We start from the raw sequence: 23,446 nt of genomic DNA, 5'->3' as shown, positions 1-23,446 counted from the left end.
GATAGCCTATGAAGTTGGCAGATTCAATAGGTAAGATTGTATCCTACCAGACATCGAAAGGCTTCCTCAACATTATTTCCTAGGTTAAAGTGTATTTTAGCACATACATGAAAAGATTGCCTTTTGGTTACAGGTAGCAGTTTGTCTGTAATTGCCTGTAGACAGACGCAGACAATCACACCTGGGACAGCAGATCAAAAGTGACTGCTAGTGGCCTAATGAGCTGCTACCTTGCCTATTGAAGGTGACTGGTCTTATTCACTGAAGACCTCTTTAGATGCAAATGTAGGTCTACTGACCCACCCACACAAATACATGAACACTCCATGAATCTAGCCTGCATATCTACACCTTTGACATACCACAGCAGATATAAAAATGGGAAAATGAAAATATATTACTGTATTATCCTTAACAGCATCAGCACCCCAATATATTCCTGACAGTGTGTGTATGTACTTCTCATGTAAACAACTTGTTGGGCGGTTGGTCATGTTATGCAGTTGGTTGTGCATTATGTTGGATGTGTGTATAAGCCTTTAGAGCAGTGGAATATGAAACTCTTATCACAAAAGAAGCTGCAATTCGTGACCTCCTGAATGGGAAAACTTACACTTGGTGCTAAGTTCACACTCTTCTGCACTTCATTGAAATATATAGAATTCGCCAGAGAACCAGGCTGCCCTGAGTTAATTGAAAAAATAATAATGACCATGACAATGTGCATGGAACTCATTAGGCCTTGAATGATTCTCTGCATGTTATGAAATGACTTGGGTAAGGTTAACAAACCCTTGTCACCTAATAAAAGCCTAATAATATATCATGTTTAGCACTAGCTGAATGTTTAGCACTATTGCTAATATTCTTCAGTCATCTTTACTCTGAAAGTCCTTTGTGGCACTGTTGTAGGATGGTGCCTTAATAAATCAGTTTACTAAATGTCAACACTGTTTGATCTGCCACAGTCACTAGATAGTTATGTTATTGTGAATTGAAAGATTGTAGGAGCAGGAATGGCTGAATCATAAAGTTGTGGGCTACACAAGCTCACAAAGTGTAATGAGTGAGTGCTAAAAGCTTACTAGAAGTAAAAATGAATTGGAATGAATTGTCCTCTGTTGCAGCCCATACTGCTCAGGTGGGCTGTGTTTGAGTCTCTTAAACACAGAAACTCATGTAAACAATTGTAGCTTCAAGTACATCTGCCCATCATTTCATGAATTTGTTTCGTATTTGTTCTCTCCCGTGTTTGTACAACTCAAAGTATTCAAAGAGTCCTTCTTTTACAGTATCTCTTTTTAAATATTTGGGAAGGTCATCATGCTATGGCAGAAGTAGTTCACAGATTGACAACTCAATGGCAGATTCACTCATGTACAGAGGAAAGCTTCAGCCTGGTCCCCCCCCCCCCCTCTCCCCACCCCCATTTTTGGCTCACGTATGCATGTACTCTAGAAATTTTGCACTATATATACAGTGGAGGATATAATGATTTGACCCTTCACTGATTTTGTAAGTTTGTCCAATGACAAAGAAATGAAAAGTCTCAGAACAGTATCATTTCAATGGTAGGTTTATTTTAACAGTGGCAGATAGCACATCAAAAGGAAAATCGAAAAAATAACCTTAAATAAAAGATAGCAACTGATTTGCATTTCATTGAGTGAAATAAGTTTTTGAACCCCTACCAACCATTAAGAGTTCTGGCTCCCACAGAGTGGTTAGACACTTCTACTCAATTAGTCACCCTCATTAAGGACACCTGTCTTAACTAGTCACCTGTATAAAAGACACCTGTCCACAGAATCAATCAATCAAGCAGACTCCAAACTCTCCAACATGGGAAAGACCAAAGAGCTGTCCAAGGATGTCAGAGACAAAATTGTAGACCTGCACAAGGCTGGAATGGGCTACAAAACCATTAGCAAGAAGCTGGGAGAGAAGGTGACAACTGTTGGTGCGATTGTTCGAAAATGGAAGGAGCACAAAATGACCATCAATCGACCTCGCTCTGGGGCTCCACACAAGATCTCACCTCGTGGGGTGTCAATGGTTCTGAGAAAGGTGAAAAAGCATCCTAGAACTACACGGGAGGAGTTAGTGAATGACCTCAAATTAGCAGGGACCACAGTCACCAAGAAAACCATTGGAAACACATTACACCGCAATGGATTAAAATCCTGCAGGGCTCGCAAGGTCCCCCTGCTCAAGAAGGCACATGTGCAGGCCCGTCTGAAGTTTGCCAATGAACACCTGAATGATTCTGTGAGTGACTGGGAGAAGGTGCTGTGGTCTGATGAGACCAAAATAGAGCTCTTTGGCATTAACTCAACTTGCTGTGTTTGGAGGAAGAAAAATGCTGCCTATGACCCCCAAAACACCGTCCCCACCGTCAAGCATGGGGGTGGAAACATTTTGCTTTGGGGGTGTTTTTCTGCTAAGGGCACAGGACAACTTAATCGTATAAACGGGAAAATGGACGGAGCCATGTATCCTGAACGACAACCTCCTTCCCTCTGCCAGGAAACTGAAAATGGGTCGTGGATGGGTGTTCCAGCACAACAATGACCCAAAACATACAGCAAAGGCAACAAAGGAGTGGCTCAAGAAGAAGCACATTAAGGTCATGGAGTGGCCTAGTCAGTCTCCGGACCTTAATCCAATAGAAAACCTATGGAGGGAGCTCAAGCTCAGAGTTGCACAGAGACAGCCTCGAAACTTTAGGGATTTAGAGATGATCTGCAGAGGGGTGGACCAACATTCCTCCTAAAATGTGTGCAAACTTGGTCATCAATTACAAGAAACGTTTGACCTCTGTGCTTGCAAACAAGGGTTTTTCCACTAAGTATTAAGTCTTTTATTGTTAGAGGGTTCAAAAACTTATTTCACTCAATAAAATGCAAATCAGTTGCTATCTTTTATTTAAGGTTATTTTTTCGATTTTCCTTTTGATGTGCTATCTGCCACTGAAATGATACTGTTCTGAGACTTTTCATTTCTTTGTCATTGGACAAACGTACAAAATCAGTGAGGGGTCAAATAATTATTTCCTCCACTGTACATAATTTGGTAGGACATTAGATTATGGTAGGGAATAGATTGTGAGCACTTCTGAGGACATCCCTAAACAGGGAGATGTCCACATACGGCGCGCACAGCGCGCCACAGCAAAAATAGATGGGTGTCACCACGTACTAGAACTTGCATGTGGTCATGATGGTTCATGGGCAGACTTAAAAATACACAAAATAATAAAAAATAAATACACAAAATAAGTAGCGGTTTTATTCACAGAGATTGGGTCCAAAGAGATACATTTTAGAAAAAATAATCAAGTAGTTACATGCCTCATGATTCATCAAGTAGTCAAATGCTGTAAAATGAAAATATTAAGTAGTCCAGTACTGTCCAACTTCACGGGCATGGAGGGCCATTTTTTTTCCAGACCGCATGGAGGAGTGCAACCCCCCCACCCCCGCAAGAAAAAAAAAATCTAGCAGCAGTTTTCATGCAAAATGCAACAAGGTGGCAGCACATTTCCCCACAAAATGCAACCAGATTGGCAGCACGTTTCCCCACAAAATGCAACCAGATTGGCAGCACGTTTCCCCACAAAATGCAACCAGATTGGCAGCACATTTCCCCACAAAATGCAACCAATTGGCAGCACATTTCCCCACAAAATGCAACCAGATTGGCAGCACATTTCCCCACAAAATGGAACCAGATTGGCAGCACATTTCCCCACAAAATGCAACCAGATTGGCAGCACATTTCCCCACAAAATGCAACCAGATTGGCAGCACGTTTCCCCACAAAATGCAACCAGATTGGCAGCACGTTTCCCCACAAAATGCAACCAGATTGGCAGCACATTTCCCCACAAAATGCAACCAATTGGCAGCACATTTCCCCACAAAATGCAACCAGATTGGCAGCACATTTCCCCACAAAATGGAACCAGATTGGCAGCACATTTCCCCACAAAATGCAACCAGATTGGCAGCACATTTCCCCACAAAATGCAACCAGATTGGCAGCACATTTCCCCACAAAATGCAATCACATTGGCAGCACATTTCCCCACAAAATGCAATTGAATTGAATTGCATTGAATCACATTGACAGCACATTTCCCCACAAAATGCACTCAGATTGGCAGCACATTTCCCCACAAAATGCACTCAGATTGGCAGCACATTTCCCCACAATTACAATTACAATTACACTTACAGAAGGTAGTAGAAATCTGACAGAAGCGACAGGTTTTGGACTAGTCCATCTCTTCATAGGGGATTCTCAGCACGGTTTTTTTTCTTTATAAAGATATTCCCTAAAAATGATTTAACCATTTAAGGACCAGCAGTCTCTGGGCACTTAAAGACCAGAGACCGCTCGTCCAATCCAGACGAAATCCCGATGAATCGCCGCACATACCCGCCGCAACAGCTGTTATCGCCGCTCGCCGAGACCCCCAGGACATAGACTCTGCCGTCTCTATGACGGCAGAGTCATGTGAGCCGGTCAGGAGCCGCTTTCATTGGCTCCTAACCCTGTTTTTCAATGTAAGCCAATGGGAACGGCTTACATTGAAAGACAGGGCCAGGAGCCAATGAAATCTGCTCCTGACCGGCTCACATGACTCTGCCGTCATAGAGACAGGCAGAGCCTGTGAGATGCGGTGAGAATCGTCGGGTTTGAGCGGCGCGATCGGCGTGGAGCAGCGGAAACGGCGGATGCGCGCTACGGACAGTGATTGAGATCTACGCCCTGCCAGCCAGGAGCCCACCAATACAGGGCGTAGATCTCAATCACTGCGGTCCTTAAATGGTTAAACAGTGATGCTGGCCAGCTTCCCTGCTCGCTACACAGTTTTTTGGCAGTTGGAAAGAGCAACTGCCATTCACTAAATGTTTTTGAAAATAAATAAATCCCTGAGAATCCCCCTATGAAGAGATGGACTAGTCCGAAACCTGTCACTTCTGTAAGATTTCTACTACCTACTGTAAGTGACAGCAACATAGGAGAAAAGTAACTTTACTCTTTTACTTATTGTTTGTTTGTACATATTTTAAATTTTTAAACATTTTAAATGTTTTGCCATAGTGCCCCTATAAGTACAATTAAGTGCAATCCTGCAGCGCCAAAAGGGAGAAGAACTACCTGCTGAGTTGTGATGATGTGACGCATGCTTACTTTTTTTTGCTTGTATATCAAGAGTCAGAATTTGATTGTATATCAAGTCAAAATTTCACAGAAATGTTTGCTTGTATTGCAAAGCGCTTTTAAACCAAGTTACTCTCAATCTAAGGTTTTACTGTAATTGGAAGCAACATAAAAATAAACGGGGAGTATGTTAGTAAAATAAATGGAAAAATAAGAACTCAAACTGGTAACATATTTCACAAGCCAAGTGCTTATGAATAAAAAATAATAAAAAAAATCCTTAGATAAAATGTCTTGATAAATATACAGAGCTCCAAAAATATGTCATTTACAACACACTTCTCTTACTTGTTACTTATTTGTGAGGCAACCTACACTAAGATAAGAACAGTATTATAAAATAATCCCCTTGAAATCAATAGAGTAAAGAATAATCTATTTCTTGCATATGTGCGCTGCAGCTTGTTATCCCGTGAGGTTTGAGCACGGCCCGGAGAGCGAGATGAAGATTCCGCTGCCTAGCAGATTGTGCGCTCTAATCTGTATGTAGAAGCTTCCCTAATAGCTGTCATTGGATTTCCTAAGAGGTGCCTGTCGTCAGGAGGAGGGGGGGGGGAGATAAATTAAGTGTTTGCGCTTCATCGCTGCCTATAGGTCGTTGATGGCTGCTGAGTAATGATTTTTCTCTTTCTAATTGGTGGAAAGCAGCATCCCTTAATGGACGGAGGCCTTGTTCTCCCTCCCTCCTTGCTTTGTCTGTGCTTCCGCTGTCTCTTTAATCAATAACCTAGCTGTGCCCAGTGCTCAGGAGTTTGTGAAAGCTCCTTTGTAATAATGGATTGCCGTGGATTACATAAACCACTGCTTCCTGCTGAGTCAGCCCTCTGTCAGGGGCCATTCTTTCCAGCAGTGTTATAGCTTTCTGGAGCGGCTGTTAGAGAGCTGCCTGCGGTGACTGTTGCCTAGCTGCTGTTCTGCTGCCCCCATCCTGTGGTTAACGCCATCCTATATACATCCGATTTTCTGTCAGCTTTTCAATGCCAATATTATTGGAATTTCTCTAGCTGTACTGTACAAAATTCCTCATTCTTTTTAATAACTGTATGGTAACTGCATATGCTTTTCCTTAGAAACGACTAAATATAGATACTTTCTTATTAAAAACTTTTTCATATCAATTTTTATTTTAAAGAAAATTAAAGCACTTAATGCTTAATAGAGAGCAAGTTTAAATATGTATTTATGTGTGTGTATATATATATAGATTGCAAGCTCGCAAGGGCAGGGCTCTCTCCCCTTTTGTGTCTTGGTAACCATTATACATTTTATTCATCATGTTACTTTTATCACTGTCATTGCCAATTCTATATTTTGTATTATTCTTTGTATTTTGTCACTAATTATGTATCTTCTACTTTGGTGTGCACCATTGTCTGTATTATTATGTACCCCATGTTTGTTTCTTAAGGTGGCCATACACTGGCCCGATTCGCGGCCGTTTCGACAGCAGATTCGATCCTGGGATCGAATCTGCTGCCAATCGTTCGCGGTAAACGCACCCGCCGATCCGATTTCCTCACGAAATCGGATCGGTCCGTCGATCGCGCCGTGCGGGAAATTACCCTCGATCGCCCACGGGTAGGGAGCGCGTCGCTAGCGGCGGCCGATCCGATCAGGTATACATTACCTGAAGCTGGCTCCCGGGCATCTTCTCCGCGCTGCACGGCTCTGTTCTGGCTCCATCCCGGCGCTTCCTGTGTCACTCCGTGACCAGGAAGTTCAAATAGAGGGCGCTCTATTTGAACTTCCTGGTCACGGAGTGACACAGGAAGCGCCGGGATGGAGCCGGAACAGAGCCGTGCAGCGCGGAGAAGATGCCCGGGAGCCAGCATCAGGTAATGTATACGGGGGGAAGGGGGGACAGGCGGCAGGAGTAGCTCAACAGATTGTGATCGGTTTCAGGCTGAAATCGATTCACAATCTGTTTACAGTAAAGGCAGCCATACGATCCCTCTCTGATCAGATTCGATCAGATAGGGATCTGTCAGCTGGTCGATCTAATGGCAAATCGACCAGTGTATGGCTACCTTTACTTTGTACAGTGCCACGGAATATGTTGTCGCTTTATAAATCAATTATATATATATATATATATATATATATATATATATATATATATATATATATAAAATTATTTTTAAGTATTTACAGTGTGTTCAGTGTAAAACAAAAAAACTTGTTCTTCATAAATAATTCATAATAATTGTATGTTCTTCAGAATAAATTGATGTTTTTTCTTTGCAGCCGGCGGGTGGAGCTACATTTGATTTTTGTAACGTTTCATAGCCTAACACAGCTATTCTCAACCGGGGTTCCGCGGCAGGGTTCCGCGAGAACCCTTCAGGGGTTCCGTGTCAATTTGACACTCCTGCGGGACAATATAGTCCCGCTTCTGCCTGTTTGCAGCAGCAGCAGCAGAAGGATTCCTTCATGCTGGTGCGAGTGATGTGGCGGATGGATCTGTAAAGAAGCCGCATCACCCGAAGCCAGCTCTATAGTTTCGGCACGCGCGGAAGTTTAAGAAGAATCCCAGCTTCAAGGAGGAGGAAAGGACGTCAGATGGTAAGTATGGGGGAAGGTTTTTCCCTGAGCACTAAGCAGCACACAAACGGCAAAGCAGCGACAGAGAGGGGGGACAAAACAGCCACAAAAACGGGGGAGAAAGCAGCACACAAACAGACAAAGCAGCAACAGAAAGGGGGGACAAAGCAACAGAAAGGTGGGACAAAGCAGCCACAACAATGGGGGAAAAAGCAGCACACTAACAGACAAAGCAGCAAAAGAAAGGGGGGAGAAAGCAGCCACAGCAATGGGGGACAAATCAGCACACAAACAGACAAAGCAGCCACAGCAATGGGGGACAAATCAGCACACAGACAGACAAAGCAGCCACAGCAATGTGGGACAAATCAGCACACAGACAGACAAAGCAGCCACAGCAATGGGGGACAAATCAGCACACAAACAGACAAAGCAGTCACAGCAATGGGGGACAAATCAGCACACAGACAGACAAAGCAGCCACAGCAATGGGGGACAAATCAGCACAGAGACAGACAAAGCAGCCACAGAAAGGGGGGACAAATCAGCACACAAACAGACAAAGCAGCCACAGCAATGGGGGACAAATCAGCACACAGACAGACAAAGCAGCCACAGCAATGGGGGACAAATCAGCACACAGACAAAGCAGCCACAGAAAGGGGGGACAAAGCAGTCACACAAACAAGGGAGACATCGCAGCCAAACAAACAGGGGACCAAGCAGCTACAGAAATGGGGGCCACACTTGTTAAGGGCACATGGGAGCTAACAAGTGGGATAAAGGAGGCCAAGCCTGTTAAGGGGACATAGCGTGCCACACTAATAAAGAGGGCAGGCACAGGTGCCATACTATAGAGAGGTCAAGGGTTCAATTTTAATATAGGGAAATGTGTGTGTGTGTGTGTGTGTGTGTGTGTGTGTGTGTGTGTGTGTGTGTGTGTGTGTGTGTGTGTGTGTGTGTGTATAATATATACATATACAGTATATATACACACATGCGCGCATCAACGGTTCCCCGAGATTTGAAAATTTTACGAAGGGTTCCTCAGGTCAAAAAAGGTTGAGAAAGGCTGGCCTAACATATTTAGCTGTGAGATCAGATTATATAAAAATAGCAGACCTCTATCTGTCTGTGTACTTCAGTGCTACAAAGGATGTTTGGCTTACTTACTGAAAAGCTCAGCATGCTTTGCATGCTCAGCATGCTTTGTAAAATGATTGTACTTTTTACCAGTGGTTCTCAAGGTATGCATATTAGATTTGTACATTTCTGAAACAACACTGTTAGGCTTGGTTTTCTGTTTTTTTTTTTTTACAAGTTCTACCAGATCAACAGTCCTTCGAGCCGAACTGAACAAAGCCAAAGATTGCTGATGTTTGGTTATGTGTGTTTCATGAAGAGGATGGGCTTCCCTGGTTCTGCCATTCTACCCCTGTCTACCAATGAGGGCCAAAGAAAAACATGGAAGACTCTTCACCATCCTGCTGGTCTCCGGCAACCAGGTGGACACTTGCAGATCACCTGGTCTTTACCCAACAGTTTAAAAAGGAGCTATGGGCCGCATTTGCATCCATACTAGATTCTGATCTTAGTGCAGTGAGGTGTAGTGCTGCTGCATGTTGCTGTGTGTCTGATTGATTGCAGAAAACAGTATTAAGTTGTGAATATTAACCCTTTCACTGCTGCCTGATCCTGTGAGGAGAGGGACTTGGCTCCTTCTGAGTTTCGTCAGAACGTGTGTTAGTAGGGTGGCAGGCCCTGGATACATATGTACAGGGGTCTAGTCCTGGGAAAAGAGGTGAGTGGACTCACACGAAAAACCCCTGTGCGCACCAAAAACAGGTGTGGGCAAGCATATTGTGGGCGTGGACATGGGTGGGGCCAGATATACATGACCTTAACAGTGTTGTAAAAGGTCTGCCGGAGAAGTTTGAGCTCTGCCGTAGTGTATCCCCCAAAATTAGATGTAATCGGACAGCATTTCACCAAAAAAGACAGTAATCTGGCAGAAGTTTCTCCAAAATACAGATAATATGGCAGTGGTTGCCCCAAAATAGACAATCTGGCAGCAGCAGTTCCCCCAACATACACACAATCTGGAAGCAGTTCCCCAAAATACGCGAAACCTGGCAACGGATCACCCACAATACATGTAATCTGGCAGCTGTGGTCCGCCAAACATACACAATCTGACAGCAGTTCCCAAAAATACACGTAATGTGGCAGCAGCCGTTCCCCTAACATACACATAATCTGAGAGCTGTTCCCCAATATACACTTAATCTGTAAACTAGTGATTCCTCAAAAATACAGATACTCTGACAGCAGTTCTCCCAAAATAGCTACCCCCAGCATATAGGTAGCCGTAGCCAGGTCTATAGGTGTCCACAGTATAAGTAGCTATGAGTATAGTTGTCCCTAGAATAGGTAGCCAGGTGTATAGGTGTGCTCAGTATATGTAGCTAGGTGTATTGGTGTCCCCAGTATATGTAGCCAGGTCTATAGGTGCCCCCAGAATAAGTAGCCAGATGTCCCCACAAGGAGGGGAGGCAGCGCAGAGAAGAGGGATTGGTGGGCACAGCGGGGAATGTCTCCTCCCCCCCCCCCCCTCAGGGCTCCCCCTTCCTCCCTCTCCCCCTCCAGAACTAAAGTTTGCAGGTGGCTGGCAGGAGCAGGACTTCTCCATTATTGCCATCACCAAACACCCATCAAAGTGCAGGCTTACCGGATCTAAGTCAGACCCAAATTATAAGGTCTGGATGCGGTGGTGATCGCAGAGGTTTTCTGACTGAGCGTTTGAGACCTTATAATTTGAGTCTGACTTAGATCCGGTAAGCCTGCACTTTGATGGGTCTTTGGTGATGGCAATAATGGAGAAGAATGTCCTGTAGCGCTGAGGTGTATTGAACAGTTTACCAGTAGGAGTCTTTCTGAGGACTTTTTAACCTCTTGGCTGCTAACGGGACTTATTATATCTCTGGCGCAGATATATAAAAATATACAGGAGCAGAACTTACCTCCTTCCAAGCGCTGAGTAAGTAGCGATGTCCGGTTCATTTGAGCCGGTTCTTTTCTGTGAGTTGAGTGATCCGGCTCATCACACTGAACCGAATCAGTTAAGTGGATGAGACAGGAACTGGAGCTGAACACTGTGTGCAGCTGCAGTTCCTGTCTCATCCACTGAACTGATTAGGTTCAGTGTGATGAGCCGGATCACTCAACTCACAGGAAAGAACCGGCTCAAATGAACCGGACATTACTACTTACCCAGCGCTGGAACGAGATGGAGGTAAATTCCGACTCCCGCCCGCTGCCAGCCCCCGCAAATTTTAGTTCTGGGGGGAGAGAGTGAGGAAGGGGGAGCCCCAAGGTGAGGGAGGGGGGGGGGAACGTCCCCCCTTCCCTGCTGTTCGTACCGATCCCTCTTCTCTGCGCTCTCTCCCTCCACACATGCTAGGGTGGACGTCGTCCATCCACGTCCACGCCCCACTCGACCCCTCCATATGTACCAATTTTTGCTGATTTCATTGCTTTTATCAAATCTGGCATACTGTTGCCCCCAACATTCACTTTTGATCGATTTTAGGTTGTTTGTACAAGGGTTAGTTGTCCATTGGCAGCAAAGGTTAGTTGTCCATTGATAGGTACAATGCTTATATCATGCAGTGCCACAGAATATGTTGGCGGTTTATAAATCAATAATAATAATAATCATGCTTAATAGAGTCCTGCTGAAATCTGACAAAGTTAAGCATGCAGTGTTGTGTAGGAATTGATCACTATCCAATCTATTTCCAGTCGGAGAGTGATACATTGGCTTGGCAAATTGAGCTGTAGTTGATACATCTATGCCTATCTTTACTTAACCAGCTGTGTGCAATAGTTTCCATAATTTCTAATTCTGTAATCATTTTGCAGTACGCATGACACAAAACTCTGCGGCCTACCTTATTTACTCTTACAACTACAAGGATCCCTACAACTGTTTCCTGCCTCTACCCTGTGGCCTACCTAATTTATTGTTACAACTAAGAGAACCCCTCAAGCTGCCTTATGTCTCTACCCTGTGGCCTACCTTATTTACTTTTACAACTACAAGGAATCCCCCAGCTACCTTTTGCCTCTACTCTGGGGCATACCTAATTTTTGGTAAAGATCCAGTCATGCGTCTCTGGTTTTATGCATTTTTTGTTACATACAGCAATTTAAGGACCATCTGCTTGCAGGCTTGGGTATTTTTGTTTTGAAAACCAATTCAAGAGGCCTCTGCCTCTGCTCTGTGAGCCTACACTATTTTTTTTTATTTTTTTTTGAGGAATGGAGGAAGGGGTAAAGAGGTCCTTTCCAAAGGCATTCTGCTTTAAAGTGAGCCCTGAGTTATATTTAAAGGAAAAATTGTGAGGTGCCCAATTGACAAATGCAGCAATCATGAATGCCCCAAGTGACAAATGCACTGATCGTGAGGTGCCGAAAGGACAAATGCAGCTACTAAAGCACCAAAAGTGACAGACTCATCCACACAGACAACACTACAAGTAACAGACTCCCCCACATAGACAAAGCTCTAAAAGTGACACACTTTCGCACACAGGCACAGCACTAAAATAACAGACTGCCCCACACAGCACTACAAGTGAAAGACATGCCCCACCCCACCTCACTAATTGCAGAGAGGCTGGCAGGTGAAATGGGACTATTTTTCCACCAGCCACCTCTCTGCACATTCCCCCAATACTGACTTTATAGTTCCAGCCTGGCCCGGAACACAGAAGAGCAGTGGTGATTCTGGCTCCATCCCTTCTCCCATCGCTTCCGGAGGCTCAACCCCTACCACACAGCCCCGTCTATCCTGTACATAGCCCTGCCCCTCCCTCGGTACTGTGGGTGTAGCACCACCCCCTTCCCGCATGTCTGCCCGGTCACAGCACCGGAAGAGGGAGCGGTGGGGTGGGGCATACTCTGTGAACTGTGAAGGAAAGCTCATGTGAAAAATGAGCTGCAGGGACTTAGTGAGCAGCAGCAGAACATTAAAGCTCTGCTGCTGCTGCCAGCCTGCAAGCCTCAGCCTGCTCATTCCTCATCTGTGGCAAGCTGGACTCTGGAGAGGGGAGTCCACAGCAGAGAAAAATCGGACCTCAGTGCCATGGACAGCAGCACACTGTGCCATCACCCACCCACCAGTGTCACTGCAGCACCAGGGGGCTGTAGCCTTGACTGTAGCGCCAACACCCACCCCACCCACTGTCAGCAGCAGGTAAGCTCTTACAAGGAAACTTGCCAACAAGGGATCGTTACTTGATCCCTGCGGCGACCTAGAACGGCGATACAGTCGCATTGCTAGTCGTGTGGGGGATGGAGGGATGATGGAGCGTGTTGTGGTGATGGTTTAAGTGGAGATAACATACTCTCAACCAGCAATTGGCCAACTCGATCTGCCTGGCAGATTGCTGGCTAAGTGCTCAAATGTACAAACAGGGACCCTATCCTGGTGGGTTTTTTTTTCCTCAAAGAAACTGCCGAGCCCCCCAATAAAATCTCCCCCAAGGCCTCAACAATGCCACCTGGAGTGTGCATCACGGCCACACACACTGACGCCGCTCACCCCTGCAGTTCCGGTCACCGCCAAGCATCAGTGTTGCCATGGCAACAGAACACAGAAGCCGGACCACTGCACTACATGCAGCCAGCCGACTTCTGTGTCCCGTTGCTATGGTAACACTGACACTCTGTGGTGCCCGGAACTGCAGGGTTGAGTGGTGACATGTGGGTGTGATGTGGGCGACACTGAGTGCAACGTGTGTGGGCCATGGTGAGAGCGCAGGGTGTGTCTTGGAGGACAGCAGCCAGCAGTTGAGAGCAGCTGCAGAGTATGTGGTTGGGGGTAGTTTTGTAACTTACTGTGTATGTGTGGGGGAGAGGGTGTAGGCGCAGGATAGCGCGCTCACACATGTGCAGTGTGTAGCTGCCTGTCTTCGGGAGCAATCAGGCTCCCAAAGCCTTCCATGGTTTCTAATGGGGGGTGACAGCACTGCAATGAGGGGACCGTGAGAGGAGTAGGAAGGCTCTATAGGCCCCAGAGCCTTCCCTCTCTATAGGCAAGTATCGTTTTTCTTATTTGAAATTCACTTCAGTATTACTTTCAGTGAATATTAATGTAGCCGATTACTTACCTGGGACTTCTTACAGCCCCTGAAGTCCTCCTGCTTCCTCACCATCATTCCACGCTGCTCCGTTCCTCTGCTGTCCCGCTCTCAAAGCTGGGTGACTCAACCAGTTGCTGGCTGCGTGGCCGCACACCTCTTTGATTGCGCTTCTGTTGCTTGAAGCATTCTGCGCAGTAGCAATTTTTACTTGCGCATTATTAGAATGCTCCTGGCAGAGGGAGCAGGATAGAGGATGCATGGGGCTGCTAATACAGAAGTTAGAGGGGGACAGCTGGGGAACAGAGCAGTGCAGTATGACAGTGAGGGACCAGAAGGACTTCGGGGGCAGGAAGAATCCCCAGGTAAGTAACTAGCCACAATAATATTCACTTTATATTTACTTTTATGTGTGTGTGCCTGGGGTTTGGTGGGGGGGGGAAGGTAATTTACTATGGGGAGGGGGTCCCATGAAAAAAAATTGCTATGGGGCCCAGTCACTTCTAGCTATGACCCTGTCTTTATCGGTGTGTAGCCCCGCCCTCCCAGTAATGTGAAGTCTAGCCATGTGCCCATCTTCTCCTAGTGTACTCTGGGAGACAAGGGTCCTTATTCAATTCACTTTTTCTTCTAAGTTTTCTCCTATGAGATAATTTTACATCTTTTGTTAAAAATAACTTTTTTAGCTCTACTTGTAAGCAACTTTATAAATATTGCTGAAAACAATTTTGGTTTTATAAAATCTTTGTGGGTTGTCCTGCCTTCTGCAGCTAAACTCAGAATGATAATCAATTTCTCCAGTCAGGACCTACTCTTTCTCTAGTTTTTGCAGCTGTCTCAGTTATCAGAATGCGGTCATTCAAGGACACAAATTCATCAATCTAAAGCCGGTTTGTTTCCCAAGAACCTTCTATGATTGCTAAGCAAAGGAGACATCTTGGGGAATTTGTTTTTCTTATTCCTGGTTGCTTTCCGATTGACAAAAATTGTAGAATAATTTAAATATGTTATTTTTTTTGCCACTGCCCAATTTAGTGGAATGACATTAAAGTATTTGTAAAATACCCCATTGGCATGTTTATGGCAGATTGAAATCAATGTGAGCGGAGATTGTCACCTTTTGACTGACTTGCTTAGTGCTACCTAGTTATATCAGCTATTAAATGCTGCTGTTCCCCGTTTATGAAATAGTTTTAAAATTCCTGAAACAACATTTCTGCTGCATTATTCTTATGTGAGATAAGGTCATGTATAACATGCTCGGGGCACACTTAATAGGGGGAAACTGTCGGGAGGGCGAGGCAGTCGGATGCGGTGTCACAAGGCTGATTCCAGATCAATTTCAGCATGAAAGTGATCGGGAATCGGCCTGCGGTGTATGGGCAGCTGCCAGCTGGCAGATCTCACTCTTATCAGATTCGATTAAGAGATTTGTCTCTTGGTCGAATCTGCCCATCATCGCTTGATGTATGGGTACCTTAAGAAGAATCCTGCCACAATGTACTCAAAAGGATTATGAGACAGAAAGTTAACCAAAAGCAACAAAATTTCTCTAATGTACAATCACAGATTTAGCTCAAATACCCTGTATTCTGCTAAGTTTCCAAAGCTTTTTTTCTTGGTAATGTGATAAATGATTTTAGAACATCTTTTAAGGACCAGCAGTGGCATAGCAATAGGGGTTACAGAGGTCTCGACCACACCGGGGCCCTTGGGCCAAAGGTGCCCCATAGGGCCCACCCTCAACTGCAGTATTAGCTCTTTATTGGTCCTGTGCTTGTAATGATCCCTAGCATAAATGCTTTAAATGAAAATAATCATTAACAAGCTGTTTCCCACTACCTTCTTGCAGCTCTGCAAATGTGGTTGTCCTTGGCAGGCTTTGGAACGCCGTATTAATTGTTATAAATAGGGTGCTTGGGGGGATATAAAACTTGCACCAGGGCCCATAGCTCCTTAGCTACGCCACTGAAGACCAGCATGATATGGAGAAAGCCATCCCTACTTAGTCTGCTGTCAAGTAAGTACAGGAGGACGATTTGAAAATGACTTTTTTCCCCAAAAAAATAAAATACAGAGACAGGCATATATATAGCTAAATCTTTAGTTTGTATCTTGCATTTCTTTGTATACTTTGTTATAGAATGTGATAAAATATCAATCTGAGGCTGAACTATGCAATAAATGAATAATGGAAGAGTCCCATTCCTCTATTACATTGCAGTCGGTCCGGGAGACCAAACAGGTGGTGATGGGGTGGGGGGCGTATACCAAACTAAACGGGTTTGTACCTCCATGTCTAAGTGTAATATCTTGATAAAATGTTTTGATTTTAAACAAATTGCACTAGATGTTTCTTTGAGGTAACCTGCTTCTTATAATGGAGTAACTGTAACACTAATAAGGTGACCTAAAAAGTGTAACACCAATAATAAGTATGAAAAGTACAGTGATGGAATTGTAGAGCTATACCATTTGGAACAAGGAAGACTAGAGGAGCCCAGATAATTCTCCTTACTGAGTATACTGACCATTATAACATTCGGTCCAGCACAAAGGGTGATTTTTTTTTCCACATCTGGATTTGGTGGTGGTTACCAATATTGAGAGGTTTTAATTGCCAGAGAAGAAGACTTGCTATTTAACATTAAAACAAAAAGTGTATTATAATTAATAATTGTCATTAACACAGCACAATGAATATGAATAGAATATGAATTTTAATTCAGAGAAAAATATTTGTGTCTACTTCTACTGCTTCTTCTATATACATTGCAAGTCCTTTAAGAGTCAGTATGTGCTTACAGATTGGGTGACAGTTATTATAAGACAGGGCATACTGACCATTATAATGCATAGTATGAGCTGCAGTCAGACTGTAAGGTACGGAATAAGGGCAAGCTACATCTCCATGGTCTCTGCATTTCAGAATATATTATGTATAAAGAAACATCTAGGTCCTGATTTATCAAGACAGGTGCACGAAAAACTGAAGCAAATGTGCATTTTCCCAGATATAACCAATCAGTTTTTGTTTGTTGAATGCTGTAAGGATTTTGACTGAAAGCTTTGGGCAGCTGCCTCACTTTTAGTATAGTTTATGTTGCACCTATTTTGATGTAAAATTCTTAATTATCAACATTTGTAGTGTAATTCCTGTTCTCAGTCCTCAACACAGTAACAATATGCTTTCCATATCAACCCTTTCTGTCAAGACTGTTTGATGTGCTAACACTGTATTTATGAAATCTGAGGGCTTTCTTTTTCTTTATGAAGAAAAAAACTTGATAGTCACGCATATACAATATTTAGATTGCAAAATGCCAGTGATCTCTACTTTCAGCCTTCATGGGTTACTTTACCATACTGCTTGCCTCTGCAAAACCACTCTGGTTTCCCAGATGAGGTGCTCGTCTCTTGACTACAGGTCATATATTATGGCAAAGAGCTTGTTGCTAGGAAAACCAGTGATTACCCCTAATACAAGTTGTTGCATAAAGAAACACATCTGCTTTACTACATACCATATGTGCATTAAAAGCAGTTTATCCCTCTTTATTCTTTGTTGAGTCTAGGTTCTGCTTATCAAGGTGTAATTATATGTGTCTACACAGTCATACACTTCTTCATAAAGAGCTAAGCCACGTGTGCTTGAACATAACCAGCCTGTAAAGGTCTTTAGAGATGGGCCTTAAAGTCTTGAGTTATTGGCTGACATTATCAAGAGAACTTAATACAGCTCTTAATGAGCCATAGACCCAATCATTTCCCAAATGGGAATAGCAGGAAAATGAACAAATGACTTGAGATTACTTTACAGGTGTTCTGTGCAAAGTCTGCTTTGTGTCAGTGACTTGAACTACATAAATACATAGCCCAGACAAGGACGGGCGACTGGCTGCATCTGTTTCTGGAAGCCTGAGGACAGAAAAGCATCAAATAAGAATAGATTTGCTTTGTGGACTTACTGTAATGAGATATTCGATAGTAAAGTTGTATTAGATTACTTAAACCCATATAATGGTAGAAAGAAATGAACTGTTTGTAAAGCACTGCAGGTGACAGAAAAGATTAATTTGCTAGAGGGCTGCCCATAATTATTCATACCGCTGGCAAATTTTGACTTTAAAGAGACTCCGTAACAAAAATTGCATCCTGTTTTTTATCATCCTACAAGTTCCAAAAGCTATTCTAATGTGTTCTGGCTTACTGCAGCACTTTCTGCTATCACAGTCTCTGTAATAAATCAATGTATCTTTCCCCTGTCAGACTTGTCGGCCTGTGTCTGGAAGGCTGCCAAGTTCTTCAGTGTTGTGGTTCTGCTATGAACTCCCCCTTCCAGGCCCCTCTATGCACACTGCCTGTGTATTATTTAGATTAGGGCAGCTTCTCTCTTATCTTTTACAAGCTGGACAAATCGTCATCTGAGCTGGCTGGGCTTTCACATACTGAGGAAATTCAGACAAGGGCAAAGCTGTTTGCAGGAAGAAAAGAGCAGCCTGAAACGTCAGTGCATGAGAGATGCAGGGGTAAAGAAACACACAAATGATCTCTTGAGATTCAAAAGGAAGGGTGTATACAGCCTGCTTGTGTATGGATGTATTTTCTATGTGTGGACATACTGTACATCATCCTACTTCCTGTTTTGGTGGCCATTTTGTTTGTTTATAAACAAACTTTTTAAAACTGTTTTTTAACCACTTTTAATGCGGCGGGGAGCGGCGAAATTGTGACAGAGGGTAATAGAAGATGTCCCCTAACGCACTGGTATGTTTACTTTTGTGCGATTTTAACAATACAGATTCTCTTTAAGTTACTTTTATTCAACCAGCAAGTAATTTTTTGATGGGAAATGACAGGTGTTTCCCAAAAGATAATAAGACGATGTACAAGAGGCATTTTTGTAGAAAAAAAAAACATTTCTCAGCTTTTATTTACATTTGAACAAAAAGTGTCCAGTCCAAAATTATTCATACCCTTCCCAATAATTTAATAGAAAAGCCTTTATTGGCTTTTACAGCAATAAAATGCTTCCTATAATTGCAGGCCAGCTTTTCGCATGTCTCCACAGGTATTTTTGGCAATTCATCTTTAACAATTAGCTCCAAATCTTTCAGGTTGGAGGGTCTTCTTGCCATCACCCTGTTCTTTAGCTCCCTCAACAGATTCTGAATTGGATTCAAGTCAGGACTCTGACTGGGCCACTCCAAAACGTTAATGTTGTTGTCTAACCATTTCTGCACCACTTTTGCTGTGTGTTTTGGGTCATTGTCATGCTGAAATGTCCACTGGTGGCCCAATTTCTCTGCAGACTTCCTGATGTTGTCATTGAGAATCCTCATGTATTGCTCTTTTTTCATGGTGCTGTTTACTGTGATTAGGTTCCCTGGTCCATTGGCTGAAAAACACCTCCAAAACATTAGGTTCCCGCCACCATATTTGACATTGGGGATGGTGTTCTTTGGGTTGAAGGCTTCTCCTTTTTAACGCCAAATGAAGGAAACACCATTGAGGCCAAACAATTAATTTTTTTTGTGAGCAGCCACAATGCATAGCCGCAGGTCCTCACTGAGCTTCTTTGTCTTAGCCATGACTGTCCACAAACCAACTGCAGAGAGCTGCTGTTTTTCACCTGTTGAGTTGATTAAAACAGCATTAGGATGCTTTAGAGCAGCTTGGACTATTTGGAATGGTATAGAACTTTGGATTTTTCCACAGACTGTGACAGCTTGTGAAGGTGAAGCCGGCACCGTCAATGCTCTTTTACTTTTATTAATGCGCTGTCATCATAGATGGAAAGATATAAGCGATGTTTCGGAGCCTCAGTCTCGCTCCTTTATCAAGCCATGACAGCTGGATTTTCCCACCGACTGTGACAGCTTGTGAAAGGTATGAATAATTTTGGACTGGACACTTTTTGTTCAAAATGTAAATAAAAGCTGAAAAATGTTTTATTTACCTGTATTTCCTCTTGTACATCTTTTGGGAGACACCTATTTATTCATTTATTATTTCTTTATTGTATTTATAAAGCGCCAATATATTACACAGCGCTGGACATTAGTTTAGGTTACAGACAATATTTAGGGATGACATACAGCAAATTACAATACAGGAATGCAAGAAAGACCAGATTAGGCAGCACCGTAGGCAGGGCCGGTTTAAGGGGCCCTGGGGCCCCAGGGCAAACTTAATCTGTGGGGCCCTCCTTCCCCCACAGTTTCCTCCTGACCACTAATAATAATAATTTGCCTCACCAGGATTGCACTTTTATTTAGCTTTCCTGTATGACAAGAAGACACCCAACACTAGGGGAAGAGGAAAACAAGGGTGAATGAGGGAGGGCTGGTGCACACCAAGAGGGCTTCTGAGCATTTTTCAAATCGACAGTGATTTGAAAAGCGCTTGGCTAATGTTACCCTATGACGGTGTTCTCACAGCAGGCATTGTGTTTTTTTCAAAATTACAAACACACAGCATATAGCATGTTTTTGAGCGATTCATTCAAAAATCGCTCTGAAAAAAGAATCGCATCACAAAATCGCACTCACAAATTGCTAGCGATTGCTATTGTGATTTTGGCATGCACTAGCCCAGAGAGAGAAGAAGGAGTGGAGAGAAATTGAGAATAGCCTGAGATGGAGCAGAGAGCTTATCTGTATTGCAGTCCCACATCACACAGAGGCTATTTGCCTGTAATAGGGCTCCTGTCCCTGCCAGTTTCTCACACAAGTCAGAAAGCAGCCCTCCTGGAGTCTAGGGACTGTCAAAAACTTTTCAACTTGTTTAACACCTTATCCACAAATGCAGTCATTATAACAATGGGAAGAGACCAGACAGATATTTTCCCACAGACCCTCCAGGCAAGCTCTGCATCATGCTGTGTATATTTACCAGCTTGCCTGCCCTGGAATTGCAATTTTATCTGTTAGCTAAGTGTTTCACATTGCCTTACAACAACAAACCTGAATACACCAGGCACTGGACCGGCCCTAAATCACTGAATAAAAGGCGGCCTGGGGGGAGATCGCTCCCCTTCCCCCAGCACTAGACAAAGGGGGAAAACAAGGGTGAATGAGGGAGAGATGTGGAGTGGAGAGCTTGAGATAGGGCTGGTGCACACCAGAGCGGTTCTGGAGCGTTTTTTAAAACGCTTGCAGGGGGGAAACCGCTTGGCTAATGAAAGTGAATGGGATGGTGCACACCAGAGCGGCTCGTTTTTTCCACAAATGCAAACTCAGGGGCTGCAGCATTTTTGAGATTTCTGAGGCATTTCTGCCTCAATATAAAGTATAGGAAAGTGGAAAACTGCTCTGAAAAACGCTAGATCAGAGCGGTTTTCCAGGCGGTTTTGTTACAGAAGCTGTTCAGTAACAGCTTTACTGGAACAATATATGAAATCTGCTACCCAAAAACGCTCCAAAAAACGCTAGGCATGTTTAGAAAACCCCTCTAAACATGCCTAGAATTGCTCTAAAATCTGCTTCAAAAACCTCTAGCATTTTGCAGATCTGCTACAGGTTTTTGGTGTGCATTGTCTGGGCCATAGAGCAGAGAGCATATCTGTATTGCAATCCAACATCACACAGAGGCTAGTTGCCTGTAATGTGTCTCCTGTCTCTGCCAGTCTCTCACTCAAGTCAGAAAGCAGCCCTCCTGGAGTCTAGGGACTGTCAAAAACATTTCAACCTATGAAATACCTTGGGCCTGATTCACAAAGCGGTGCTAACAGTTAGCTGGTGAAAAGCCCTTTATCACGCCTAAACTCAGTTTAGGCATGATAAGTTTAGATGTGATAAGTTTAGGCATGATAAGGGTTAGCACCGCAGTGCACAGCTGATCAAAAGTTTTACGCTAGCAAAGTCTGGTGCACTTCGCATAGAGTTTATTGGCGCTGCTTTGCGTGCGGGACTTTGTGTGCGATCTAAACTTATGCCTAAACTTATCATGCCTAAACTTATCATGCCTTAACTTATCACGCCTAAACTTATCACGCCTAAACTGGCTTTTCACCAGCGTGGTGCAATGGTTATCACGCCTAAAGTCTCTAACTGAGTTAGCACTGCTTTGTGAATCGAGCCCCTTATGTAGCTGTCCACATCAGTCTTTACAATAGTGAAAGAGCTGAGTTTTTCCCACAGACCCTGCAGGAGGCAAGCCTCTGTACAGTTACCAGCTTGCCAGCTGCTTCAGCAATTTCAGGGAATTTTTTTGAAAGGTTCAGGAGGTATTCCAGACATCCAGCTAGCCATTCACCTTTTCTTGCACACAGTCACAGCATGTCTCTATCCCTCAGCCCCCTCTCCCAGGAGATCAGGGGACATCTGCAGGCTGAAAGATAAGATGCAATGCACAGTGAGTTCGACTCACCGTGATGTGTCATGTTCCTGGCTGCTTCCAGCCTTGTCAGCACACACAGAGACACAGCATGTCTCCCTCCCTCAACCCCCCTATCCCAGTGCAGTAAGTAACACATACTCACTGAGATGTGTTCATGCTCTGGGCTGCTTCTGCTTCACAGTCTGCCCCCCTGCTTGTACACACCGACACTATCACTATACCTTACAGATCAGCAGCCACTGAATGCCTGGTGGAACTTCCTGAAGTGTGATGGTAGGCGGGGCAGCCTGCATACACTTGGCTTGAACTTTCAAGCCTCTTTAGTAGAAACAAATAAACAGCAGTGGGGAAAACAACTCTGTCAGCAGGGGGCCTTTGAAGTGGTGGGGGCCCTAGGGCAAATGCCTAACCTGCCTGAATGGTAGCGCTGGCTCTGACAGTAGGAGTACAAGTTAATGCTTGGTCATTCACTGGATGGGAGCATGGAGATTAGGCAAGTAAGGTACACTCAGATGCATAGCATGGGTTCACAGTAATGGAGGTGCAAGATCAGGTAGGACACAAAAGGAGGAGGACTCTGCCCAAAGGCTTACAATCTAGAGGGAGAGGTAAGGACACGAAAGGTAGGGGACCAGAGTTCAGCTGTGGGTTTAGAGCACCTGTGAGGGGTAGTAGGCCAGAGTGAAAAGGTGAGTTTTGAGGGGCTTCTTGAAGATGTTGAAGGAGGGGGCTGCCCTAATGGGTGGAGGTAGGGAGTTCCATATTGTTGGAGCAGCTCTTGAGAAGTCCTGGAGGCGTGCATGGGACTGGGTGATGCGGGGGGGGGGGGGGGGCGGTCAGGCGAAGTTCATTGGAAGAGCGGAATGAGCGACTAGGTGTGTACCTCTGAGTAAGATCGGAAATGTAGGTTGGACAGGTTTTGTGGACAGATTTGTAGGTCAGACACAGTATCTTGAATCTGATTCTGGACTGGCTTGGAAGCCAGTGGAGGGGTCCAAGGAGGGGATCCGCCATGGTGGAGCGATGGGAGCAGTGGATAATTCTGGCTGCCACATTCATGATGGACTGCAGTGTAGCTATTCTGGTCATAGGGAGACCAGGCAGAAGGGCATTGCAGTAGTCAAGGCGGGAAATTATGAGGGCATGGATGAGGAGTGTGGTGGTGGCAGAGGTCAGGAAAGGGTGAATCTTAC

General features: G+C 44.2%; 1 protein-coding gene and 1 long non-coding RNA gene across 8 annotated transcripts in view; one reads left to right on the top strand and one right to left on the bottom strand.

Annotated features, from left to right (window-relative positions):
- The window catches only part of LOC137546882 (uncharacterized), a 68,418-nt gene extending 45,943 nt beyond the window's left edge, over positions 1 to 22,475 (bottom strand). The window contains exon 1 of the long non-coding RNA XR_011026394.1: positions 22,396 to 22,475. This is a non-coding gene — a long non-coding RNA (uncharacterized lncRNA). The remainder of the gene's footprint in view (positions 1 to 22,395) is intronic.
- LOC137546880 (cyclic AMP receptor-like protein A) overlaps positions 1 to 23,446 on the top strand; it is an 836,868-nt gene that overhangs the window by 649,357 nt on the left and 164,065 nt on the right. The window lies entirely within an intron of this gene.

This window comes from Hyperolius riggenbachi, chromosome 2 (assembly GCF_040937935.1).
Source record: "Hyperolius riggenbachi isolate aHypRig1 chromosome 2, aHypRig1.pri, whole genome shotgun sequence".
NCBI lineage: Eukaryota > Metazoa > Chordata > Amphibia > Anura > Hyperoliidae > Hyperolius > Hyperolius riggenbachi.
Note: the sequence above shows the minus strand (reverse complement) of the source record. Positions and strands in the feature narration are given on the sequence as shown.